The 12,297-nt window shown below is 42.8% G+C and overlaps 1 protein-coding gene across 3 annotated transcripts in view; it reads left to right on the top strand.

Moving 5' to 3' along the window:
- Positions 1-228: 228 nt before the first annotated feature.
- Positions 229-12,297, top strand: part of Mfsd6 (major facilitator superfamily domain containing 6) — a 70,329-nt gene continuing 58,260 nt past the window's right edge. For 2 of the 3 annotated variants that reach the window (XM_045147848.1, XM_045147851.1), the window contains exon 1: positions 229-293. The gene's annotated coding sequence lies outside the window, so the exon portion shown is untranslated. Of the gene's footprint in view, positions 294-1,317; positions 1,394-12,297 lie in introns of those variants that run through there. The other variant, XM_045147849.1, reaches the window with a different exon arrangement.

Below are 12,297 nucleotides of genomic sequence, written 5' to 3'. Positions count from 1 at the left end.
GCGGCGGCGGCGGCGGCGGCGGCGGCGGCGAGGCCCGGGCCCAGGACCAGGACGACGACGACGACCAGGAGGAGGAGCAGCAGCCGCGGAGGTCGCGCCGGCGGGGTGCGCTCGGCCGCCCCACCCGGGCCGCATCGTCGCCCCGCCCCGCCCGCCGCAGCCCCCCAGGACGAGACCCGCCCGGGCGCCCGCGATGGTGCGCGCCGCCCCGCCCGCCGCCCCGGCGCCCCGAGCCGCCGCCCCGCGCCCCGGGGACCGGGCTGCCCGCGCCCCGCGCAGCTGAGCGGCTGCAGGTGAGTGTGGCCGCCCCGCCCCGGCCCGGGGACGGCGCCCGAACCCCGGCCGCCGCCCGCACACCTGCTGCCGGCACCGGGCACCGGGCACGGGGCTGGGGAGAGGGCTCCTAGCAGGCGCCACCCCGGCTCTGGGGCGCCGGCCTCGCTCGCCCCCCGCCCTCCCCCGGGCTCCGCGCCCGCTGTCATCCTCCTCGGGTGCGGGGAGGCGTCCCCGGCGCGCCCCGCACTTCCGCAAACGTAACCGGAGTCGGGGAAAACAAAGGCGCTGCCCGGGGAGCGCAGGCCGGCCGCAGCCGCTGCGGGAGGCGGAGGGCGTGGGGTGGGCCCCGAGGTCCCGCCCGGCTCGGCCCCGCTCTGGCCCGGGGAGAAAGGGAGGTGGGGTCGTCCACAGGCCCCGGTGACAAGGACGTGGCCACCTGTGTGGCACCAGGGGGAAATTGACATTGTGAGCCTCCCCAGGAGAACAAATACGGTGTGCAGGGTGGGGTGGAGGGGCATTTTTTCTTCCGGTGTGCCACCTCAACGAGGAGAGCTTCCAACTTGGGACTGGGTTCCCGAAAATCTTTTGAAACACGAGTCCCGTTTCTGTCCCATGCAGTTATTCACCCCGTGAAATTCAGTAGGATGGTGAAGAATTACAACCCTCCCCCCCACCCCGTCCGTCCACACGTGGATGTGCAGGTGGATTATTACCCTTCACCCTGGCACATTGTGCATTCTGCCTCTCCCACGGGCATTCGAAACAACAGACGGTTTTCATCATCCGAAAATATTTAATCAGCGTCACCCAGCTAGTGGGACGTATATCCTGGTCGATTGGTCTTAGGGATAACCTTAAAGAATTGAAGTTCAAAATACCAACTATTGTCTAAATATTTGTGTTCTTGGGTTTGTCCCATTGTGCTGGGCCTTAGTTTCCTCACATGTTATTTAAAAATAAAATAAAATAAAAGGGTGGGAGGATAATATAATAGCCAAATTTCTCCTTCACCTTTCTAGAAGTCCACAGCATTGCGTCAATCTGTAGAAGAATGTAGAGTGGATGTCATACAGTTTATCCGTTACTAGAGACGTAACCTTAAGGGGGTGAACATTTGGTAAGTCTGTATTGTGAACAGAGCATCCCTTCCCCAAGACAGGGCTCTAGCCAGCAAAAGGTGTATACATTATTGATGGCCTCATGGGGCAAAAGGAGAGGATAGAATGCTCTGTACTGGGAAGCTTGGCTTTTGACACTCAAAGCTGCTGGTCATTAGCAGGAATGGAGAATATTTCAGTTAATTGGTGGTGATAGGATGAATGGTCTTCATTGCAAGTTGTAAATAAGATTTAGCATTGTTTAGGAAAAGATTGGAACATTGTTAATGAACCCCAGTGTGAGACACATTTGGGGTCATATTTCAATCATGTATTTAAGCTGTTAAAGCTCGTTTATAGTAGTTTATCTTCAAGTTACGTTTTGTGTCTGGGCAGATAAGGTAAATGTATAAACGTGAAGGCAAACTGGAACAGAGACAGCATATTTGGTGGTGCAGATGGATGTTGGATCACTACTAACATCATGTGTAATACCTGCTTATTAACAATAATGAGGCACTTGGAGAACTTACTGCTCTGAAAGCACCATCTTCAGAGTTCGTTTCTAATCTCTGTCAGATGTCTCTCCCCTAATTTTGTGCATAATGAAAAAGAAGCTAGAAAAGTTAAGCAACTTACACTAACCACATAATCAGTGAGAGGTGGAGTTAGAGTGGACCTGGTATCTGTCTGTCTCCAAAGCACAGGAAATTTCCACATGGTTTCCCTCCCTCCTCAGGACCCACTCAGCCTCATCACCTATGCAGATGCTTTCCTCTGCCTCTTGCCTCTGAAAATTCACTTCATTTCAACACACACATTGCATATGGTAACATTTTCCCATGCAGGAGAATCCCTATATTTATAGTGGGTGCATAGAGGTGGATTGGGTTTGCCAATTTATTCTCACCAGATTTGAACATGCAGGCATTGTAAAACCAATATTGTCACAGATAAATTTAGCATTAGACTAATGGGTTTATTTTGCTTCTTTTGATCTTCAATAAATCTTGATTTAGCATTCTCATTGTGGTGAAATGGAAAAATGTAAACCACATGTGTCAGTTGCATTGGCATGCTGGCTTAAGAAAAAAAATCAGGATGTATTAAGTGCAAAAGCAGAGGAGATTTATATACATTTGCCTAAACCTTCATACAGAATATAACTCTTTGTTCCCAAACTATTTAATGTGGCTGCCTTAAGGAAGTGGGGAGGGTCAGAGATGAAGGGGTGATTTTTCTTTTTCATTTTACAAAGTTAGGGCTTAAGCTTAAAAAAGAGAACCAATGTATGCTTTTTAAATTACATAAACTACAAAAGGAAAAGAAGAATGGAGTTAGTTCATTTCATGAAAATCCCAAATAAGAGAAGATCAAGTGTACTTACACACAACATTCAATGTTAAGAAAGGGAGATCATGGCTGGAGAAATGGCTTAGTGGTTAAGCGCTTGCCTGCGAAGCCAAAGGACCTCCGTTGGAGACTCAATTCCCCAGGACCCACATTAGCCAGATGCACAAGGGGGCGCATGCGTCTGGAGTTCCTCTGCAGTGGCTGGAGGTCCTGGCGAGCCCATTCTCTCTCTGCTTCTATCTACTTCTTTCTCTGTCTGTCTGTTGCTCTAAAATTATTATTAAAAAAAAGGGGGGGGAGATCAAAGAGTAAGGTTGTCCTGGGAGCTGGAGGAAGAGGGAAATCAAGTTTTAGATGACTGATTTTTACCTCTCTCGAGTTTGTCTGCTCGGTAAGAGTGTTCTGGTGACTGTCATGGTGGACCTGTGGGACTGGGCTGAGGCCTCCTCTCCTTCCTGTCTTCTGGTGACTGCAGCATGGACACGGCTTCTGTTCTCTGTAGAACAAGCTGCTGGGAGGAGTCCACCTGCCTGTTGTGTCACCTCAGGAAAGGCTGGCATCCCGGCCGACTCCAGGTGTGATTATTTTAGTAAACATAACTCCAGGAGTATCAACTCATCATCAAGCTTAGTCAATCCCACAATTCTCCCCGGTTCTGTGTAAAACTAACAGAAATATGTAGAACCTGAAAAATGAATATGTTTCCTTGCTCAGAATTAGAAATCTAAAGCCAAGTACATTCAGGCTTTTCAGAAACAAGAGCACATACTCTCCCAGTGTTTGGTACATGAAGGGAATCTGAATAAACTCAGGTGATCCTGAAGAAGAGATAATTATAAAAGGAATTTGCAGAGGAGCTATTCTGACAATTTCAGGTATCATCATCCAACACTTAAGTTAAGGTTTTAGTTAAGTTCCAGACATAAAGAAATTCAATGCTGACTTAGGAAGTCCTGTTAAATGAAGCACAAAACTTTACTGTAGTAACTAGGTCAGTTTGGATCAAGGATCCCTTCCTCAAAGCAAGACTACTATGGCATTTCCCAGGATATGGTAGTCCTGGCCTCTTTGGAAAAGCAAGCTTACACATGTGAGGTGACTTCTCTGGGGGCAGTGAACACACCTAGTGTCTCTAGCAAGGATGTTCCATTTGGATTTGTAATTCTTCCATGCTTAGTTACCCAAAAATAGCTCTCTGGGACATTTGCTATGCTGGCCTTTCAGGGTGACGGAGTTTTGGATCAGCCTCATTTGTTTATTGAGTCCCAAGTAACATGCTGTCTGGTACTTAAGCTCATTGATGAATTCACTACCCTTTCTTTATAGCTTTTTTGGTCTTTTTGGAAGATATTTATGTCTCAATTCATTGAGCAGCTTTTGGAAAACTGCCAGAGTCCTTTGCTAAAACAAACACTGCCTGATTTGTTGGTGCAGATACCAAACCAAAAAAAACCAAAGCAAACATTAAGCAATGTGAAGCCTAGACCTTGGGTTTAGTTGGTATGCGTTAGTGTCTGCTGTAGACAGGACACTTTTGATTGCTACTCTGTGTCTCTAAACAGCGTCTGCATGCACCCTTGCCTCAGACCCACTGAAGCTAAACCTGCCAGTCTGCTGTATATATCTGAAGTAGCCACCTTGGTTCAGTAAAATCAACATGGCTGAGCCACAGGTGTGCTAATGAGCATGTTGAAGGTGTGTCTAAGATTGGCAGTGTCGATGTGAGCTCTGTGTTGCCTGAAGCATTTTAGGATGCTGCGAGTGGAACGAAATCACAGGGCAGAGATAGAAAACAATTCAGACTACTAGAAAATCCATATTCAAAATGTGGAAGGCAGGGACACCTTGTCATTTGTTCTGGATCTGTTTGAGATGAGAAAATGATGTGAAAGACATTCTGCAGAAGGAAAACAGGAAAAGCCATCTTTGAATGACTCTGAAGAAATGTTTAGACTGGGGAAAGAGCGAGGTCTCAGGAACACCATGAGTCAGCTGTGGCCAGAAGCAGCACTGGTGTGGCTCTGTGGAGAAGACAAAGGAGAACTAGGAAGAGGAACTGGTGCTGCCTGAACCAGCCTGATTTGTGGGTTAGCCATGCCAAGGGAAAGTGACTGACGAGTCTGGGCTGGTAGCTCGCCCTGTATGAATGGCCTTCACTCCTCAGTTAGACACCCTCTGCTTCCCATGTGGCCAGCCCAGCAACGCCCTGTGCCAAGTGCACCATGGAGGAAGAGGACCACCTGTGAGCAGAGCCCAGCAACTGTGGCAGGGGGTCGTCCCTGCGGCCATGAGATATGACTATTGTGGTCACCTTGAGAGACAAAGGTTAAGGTAGGGCTTTTGATTGGGCTTAAGGCAAACAAAGCGAAGCACAAGCACGAGGCCACACCCTGAACACATAAAGCCGAACTTCTGTTGCTAATGGTGCAATCTATGACTTTTAAGATTTGGTGAACATGATTTGAAACAGAAGAGTGATGCTTATTTAGTAATTACAGAGTACCTTCTCAGCTCTTTCAAAGTGGTGTCTGTAGTCGCCAAGTTTCCTTTGTTACTGGAATTTAAATACACAACAATATTTTGTGTGTGTGTGTATGCATGCATGTGTGAGTGTGTGAGCATGTACATATGCAGGTGCATGTTTACTTGTATGTGGAGGCCAGAGGACAACCTCTGCTCTTATTACCTAGGCACTATCCGCTGACTTGAGACAGGGCAATGGCCTGGATCTCACTAAGTAGGGGAGGCTGACTGCCAGCAAGACTGAGGAAGGCACCTGCCTCTGTCTCTCTCAGTCTGAGATTACAGATTACAGGCTTTATTTTTTCCCCTGGTGATAGAATTCAGGTCCTTATGCTTGCAAAGCAGGTAGTTTACTAACTTGCTATTCTTTTCTATATATTGAGGCCTGTACTGAGGGTGAAAAATCTTCTCAAAATTGAAAACCTTTGAAACAGGCCCTTTGAGTCATTTCTGTTGGAGATATAGGCGTTCCCCAGTAATAAAACTTCTGACTTTAGTTGGCAGCTTCCTGTGATCCTTCAGGATTGAGAATGTCCCAGTTGTCAGACAGATCTCTGGCATTGAAAACAATGCCCTTTAAAATGCTCATTGAAGAAAAACTGCTGGCAAATATAAGAAAAAAAAATTATTTCATTACACAGAGATAACTTTAGCAATATTTTAGTGATTTTTTCTATATCCTAAATGAATTTCATTGTGATGGTTTACAGATAAAAACTATTACTGTACGTAGAGGTTGCGTACTCTTTCTTTTCACTTAACATCATACTTTTTTAAAGATTTATTTTAGTTATTTATTTGCAAGCGGAGAGAGAGAGAGAGAGGAGACAGACAGAGAGAGAAGGGGTATGCCAGGGTCTTTAGCCACTGCAAATGAACTCCAGATGCATGTGCCCCCTTGTGCATCTGGCTTATGTGGGTATTGGGGAATCAAACCTGGATCCTTTGGCTTTGCAGGCAAACACCTTAACCACTAAACTATCTCTCCAGCTCAACATCATACGTTTAGTTAATTTCTATTTTCCCATGATATAGATGTATAATTATAATTTTTTCTCTCATGAAGTAACTGTAACTTAACAACCAATATATTTTTTATTTTTATAATTAACAACTTCCATGATTATAAACAATATCCCATGGTAATTCCCTCCTTCCCCCCTTCTTTCCCCTTTGAAACTCCACTCTCCATCACATCCCCTCCCCCTCTCAATCAGTTTCTCTTTTATTTTGATGCCATCATCTTTTCCTCCTATTATGATGGTCTTGTGTAGGTAGTGTCAGGTGCTGTGAGGTCATGGATATCCAGGCCATTTTATGTCTGGAGGAGCACGTTGTAAGGAGCCCTACCCTTCCTTTGGCTCTTACATTCTTTCCACCTCCTCTTCTGCAATGGACCCTGAGCCTTGGAAGCTGTGATAGAGATAGTGCAGTGCTGAGCACTCCTCTGTCACTTCTTCTCAGCCCTGTGATGCTTTCTGAGTCATCCCAAGGTAACTACCATCTGAAAAGAGAAAGTTCTCTAATGAAAAAGTGAGAGTATCATTAATATATGGGTATGAACATTAAGAGAAGTGCTTATGGGGCAGTTTGATGAGCATAGTATATACATTTAGCCAGACAGCAGCAAACGTTACACCCCTAAGCCTCATGACTACCCCTGTTGTAGGTTTTCAGTATCAGGGATGTATTCCTTCCCATGGAGTGGACCTCCAGTCAAATTTGAGGGTGGTTTGTTTTCCCCCATAACAGACATGCCACTATTGCACTCATGGGCTCATTTGGCCTGGTTGGCCAAATATAAGGCTTGCAGTGTCCACTGTGGAGTATCTTCCCTGGTGATTTCCCTCTCTCCCATTGAGATGCATGCAGTGTGGCTTTTTCCAGTTTTCTGTCAGCTGGTCTTCATGGAGGGGGTTATCAGCTCAGTTTCAACAGGATTTCTCAGTGACTTTGTAGCCCAAGTATGTGGAGTTATATTATTAATTGTTTACTTTATTTCCATCTTGATTATTATGAGAACTGCTCCATAAACTGCACTTAAATGTTTGCTTTCTAGAAAGTTTATGCTTTTGTTCTCAGTGGATGCAAGTATCTGTTAATATTTATCTTCATAAGCCCAATAGTTTTCATTGTGAAAAGTAATGGAGCCAGATGTGGTAGGCACACCTTTAACCCCAGAAGTTGGAAGGCAGAAGTAGGAGGATCACCTTGAGTTTGAAGACACCTAGAAACTCCATAGTGAATTTCAGGTAAGCCTGGGCTAGAGCAAAACCCTACCTCAAAAAACCAAAAAGAAAAAAAAGTATTAGGATGACATGTACATTAAAATAATTTCCTTTCTTTAACTGATAATAAAGTTCACACTGAAAGTAATTGCATCATTAGAATTTATACCACATGATGAACTCTCAACTTGTCAATTTAACCTTAACAGCAGAAGGTACAAAGTTAAATAATTTCAGATGACATGTAAGACGCTTTAGACAATAGTACATTTAGGAGATAAAAGTAGCAATGGTTTTTTAATAGTTGTACTGCTATACAAAAATGCATCTTGTTTCTTAAACCTTGAGGTCTACATTCTGGTTAAATCATAAAATTAACAAAAGATGTGTGTAAAAAAAGAAGCATTTATGTGTGTAAAAAAAGCAGCATTTGTGTTTCTGTTTACAACAAATTTTCCTGTGGGAGATTGTGCTTTCTTTAACTATCCCTCTTGACTTCCTTAGAGTTTAGTAGTGTCAGAATAACTAGGTAATGTCACTGGTATTTTATTAAATAAGCATTTAGTAAGGGTCCATTATAAACATAGTTCTAATCTGATACCAAGATAGCATTATAAAGTATTGTATTCCTACTACCTATGGGGTTTGTATTTTTTTTAAAAAAATGTTTATTTACTTATTTATGAGGGTGGGGAGAGAGAATGGGTATACCAGGGCCTCCTGCCACTACAAACAAATTCAAGACATATGTGCTACTTCATGCATCTGGCTTTATGTGGGTACTGGAGAATTTCCATGCTATTTATACTTGCAATAAGCACCTTTAACCACTAAGCAATCTCACCACCCCCAATGCCTATGTTTTTTTTTTCCTTTTAAAAAATATTATTTATTAATTTGTAAGTAGAGAGCTATAGAGAGAAGAGAGACAGAGAGAATGGGCACACTAGGGCTTCTAGCCATTGCAAACACATCCCAGATGCATGTGCCATTTTGTGCATCTGGCTCTGTATGGATACTAGGGAATCAAACCTGGGTCATTAGGTTTTGCAAGCAAGCACCTTAACCACCGAGTCACCTCTCCAGTACCTATGTTTTTTTTTTTTAAATCTATTTATTTGAGAGAGGCAGAGGCAAAGACAGAGAGAGAGGTAGGGAGGAAGAGAGAGAGAGAGAGAGAGAGAGAGAGAGAGAGAGAGAGAGAGAGAGAGGAAAGAATGGGTGCACCAAGGCCTTCAGCTGATGCAAATGAACTCCAGAAGCATGTGCTACCTTGTGCATCTGGCTTATGTGGGTACTGGGGAATCGAGCCTGGGTCCTTTGGCTTTGTAGGCAAATACCTTAACTGCTAAGCCATCCCCTCAGCCCCAGCCCCTATGTTTTTATCATTGCATCATAATTATTTTTCCATACACTGAGTTTTCTGTATTTCTAGTCTATTATGTTATTGGGCCCATATTTTATCCTACTTGTATATACCAAACACAGTCTTTTTCTGAAAATATTAGAAAAAAACCTAGTGTATCTCTGGCTGAAAGAAGACTTTATGTAACTAGGTTTAAAAACCATCCTCTAACCCAGTCAGATTGAATTGTAATTTGTCTTGTAAAAAATTGATATTAAAACTTTCTTTGTGATTAAAAGCTATTTTCCTCATCTTTAAGTTTTAAGTTTACTCAAAAGCATAACAACCTATCAGGTATTGAGGACAAGTCTTCTGTGAAACTTTGAATAATTGTTTTCAATTGCAACCTTAAAAAACCTGTTGTTTTAGCCAGGTGTAGTGATGCACGCCTTTAATCCCAGCACTTGGGAGGCAGAGGTAGGAAGATCACCACAAGTTGGAGGCCACCCTGAGACTACATAATGATTTCCAAGTCATCCTGAGCTAGAGTGAAACCCTACCTCAAAACAACAACAACAAAACATTGTTTTATACTATGAAAAATAAATAATATTTCCATTCTATTTACTGGTAAAGAAAGTAATGTATATTCTTTTATATAATGTGATAGTAGACACAGTTTTCAAATGATCAGGGATAAATTATCTGTGATCTTCCCCTCTGCTCCCCAGCCTTCACCTGTTCTGCTGCCTATGAGCAGTTAGAACTCCTTAGTTAGAAGATACCATCTTAATGCATATTCCCAGGTTCTCCTCTTGGGTCCCCATCAGAGAAGATGTGTGCAGGTAGAAAGAAGAGAATACCATTAATACTTATTAGAGAAATGACTATATACTTGAAAACAAGTAGAACATCAATGTGCGATATGCTTACTGAAGATTGCAGAGACCCCTGGCATTAACAACGTAGTTCTAACGGTTTGCACTCTTACTTGGAAGAAGTGCATGGCAGAGCTCTCAGGTCCGCTGTTGTGGTCTGTGACAGGAAGGGAGTGAGCGGATGCCTTATTCTCTAGGCAGGGATGATTTGGTGAGCTGTGGTGTGGGTATCCCAGATTATACAGTAGAAAAAAAAACTGTGCACATTGTAGCCTTTTGGTTCTTAATATGATAAGCAGAATAGTCTGGGTATCCTTATTTGTAATACTACTGAACTGATGATGACTTCTGTGCTCCAGCAATTACAACACAATGGACATTACAAACTGCCTTATGCAGATATGTCACTGTCCCACTTGGCTACTGATTTTTGTTTAGGAAAAGATGAGTAGGGCTGGAGAGATGGCATAGTGGTTAAGCGCTTGCCTATGAAGCCCAAGGACCCCAGTTCGAGGCTGGATTCCCCAGGACCCACGTTAACCAGATGCACAAAGGGGTGCATGTGTTTGGAGTTCGTTTGCAGTGGCTGGAAGCCCTGGCGTGCCCATTCTCTCTCCCTCTCTGTCTCTCGCTCCTGCTCTCTGTTGCTCTCAAATAAATAAAAAATAAACAAAATTTTTTAAAAAAAAGATGAGTATACACATTTACTTTTTTTATTTTTTTTATTTTTTTGAGGTAGGGTTTCATTGTAGCCCAGGCTGACCTGGAATTCACTACATAGTCTCAGGGTGGCCTTGAACTCACGGCGATCCTCCTACCTCTGCCTCCCAAGTGCTGGGATCAAAGGCGTGTGCCACCACGCCTGGCTTCACATTTGCTTTTTTATGTTCACAAAAGTTCTGGGTACTTTCTCTTAACAAATAAGTGCAGATGTTGACAGCAAATTTCACTCATTTTACTCCCTATATTATTCAAGATTTTCACCAAAGAATCTGAAAAAACACATATTTTTCTTGTACTTGAAAATGAATTGTCACTGTTCCTTCTGCTGAGCTTGTTGAAGAAAGGAAGTTTACTAGAAAGAAGGCAGTGAGGTTCTGAGGTCTGCTCAAATTTATACTACAAATTATTCTGAATTAGTAAAATATTTAAGCATCAGCCTAAAGCAAATAAGCAAGAATCTTCTTCTATAGTGACTGATAAGGCCTAAAGGACTTAAATTGTAATTTTTTAAAAATTGAGATTTTTTTTGACAAAGTAAAAATGCATTTGCCTTTTATTATTAAAACAACCTTTGTGATTAAGAGCTCTTTCCCTCATCTTTAAAATATTGATTCATTCCACTGACTTTAACAGATTAAAAGGAAATTTTAAGATTTTAGAGTAAAATGCTTCAGCTGGGGTAGTACACGTCTTTAATCCCAACACTCAGGAGGCTGAGGTAGAAGGATTGCTGTGAGTACAAGGCCAGCCTGGGGTACAGGGTAAGTTCCAGTTCAGCTTGAACTAGAGTGAGACCTTACATTGAAAAAACAAGAAACAAAAACAAAAAAAGCTTCAATAAAGGGAGGAATATATTTTAAATGAGTAGCTACTTTTGCTGTAGAGATTCTTAATTACCATTCTAGTCCAGTGTTCTCTATTGAGCCAGTGCCCTGATCTGATAGGCTACAGACTGAGAAACTAGGACAGACACAGTCCATGAGTATCCATAGGTAAAACAGCAGGGAGGTGCCAGATAGTTCTAGAAAATTCTCTTGGGAAGAATGTTTTGGAATAATTGCAAAAATATATGAAATGTCACAGAATAAAGCAACTGCCACTACCACCAAATTGATTTTTTGCATATATCATTTCAACTAAGTCCTAGAGGCTCCCTATGAGGTAGTAGATGGGTTTATGTTTTTATCCTCTTAAAAAAAAAAAAAAAGAAGGCTTAAAACAGGCACTGTTTCAGCAAAGCTAGTAAAGCAATGGGATTTCTTTCTGATCTAACCCATATTACTCTCTGGACACATTGAGCATTAATAAATGTCTTACATATAGATTGTCATATCATCATACATACTCATCAAAATTAACCAGTATTTATTTTGAGACCAATAAAAAGTAAAGGACAATAGCCAAAGTGAAGTGGCCTGTTTCTTGGTGGGTCTGTAATCTCGTTAGGGAGGCAGGAACCATCCACAGCAAGACAACAAGGGAATGACCTCTAAATCACGTAATCGCTCAGGTGTAAGAGTTATCTGCAGAGCTAAAGGAAGGAACGAGGACAGAATTACAAATTTATTTTACTTCCAGGTCATGTAAAAGGTTGCATTCTATATAATTTACAAAGAACCCCCTGATCTGAAATATACCCTCATGGCCCTTTTTGCTGCTGTCAGTGATAAGATCCTGCACTAATGGAAGAGTTCCATGGAAGGATAATGATTGCAAATACAATGTGGCCTTCTACTCTGGTGCTTCTTTCCTGACAGTGGCTTCCCACTGCTCTCAAAATAAAGAATACCAATGGGTTCTTGGGTACTTCATGTACTATTCTGACATTCAGTATTCCTCATGCTCTTCCCTCCATCCCACTCACAGCTACCCTG

Source organism: Jaculus jaculus, chromosome 4 (genome assembly GCF_020740685.1).
Source record: "Jaculus jaculus isolate mJacJac1 chromosome 4, mJacJac1.mat.Y.cur, whole genome shotgun sequence".
Taxonomy (NCBI): Eukaryota; Metazoa; Chordata; class Mammalia; order Rodentia; family Dipodidae; genus Jaculus; species Jaculus jaculus.
Note: the sequence above shows the minus strand (reverse complement) of the source record. Positions and strands in the feature narration are given on the sequence as shown.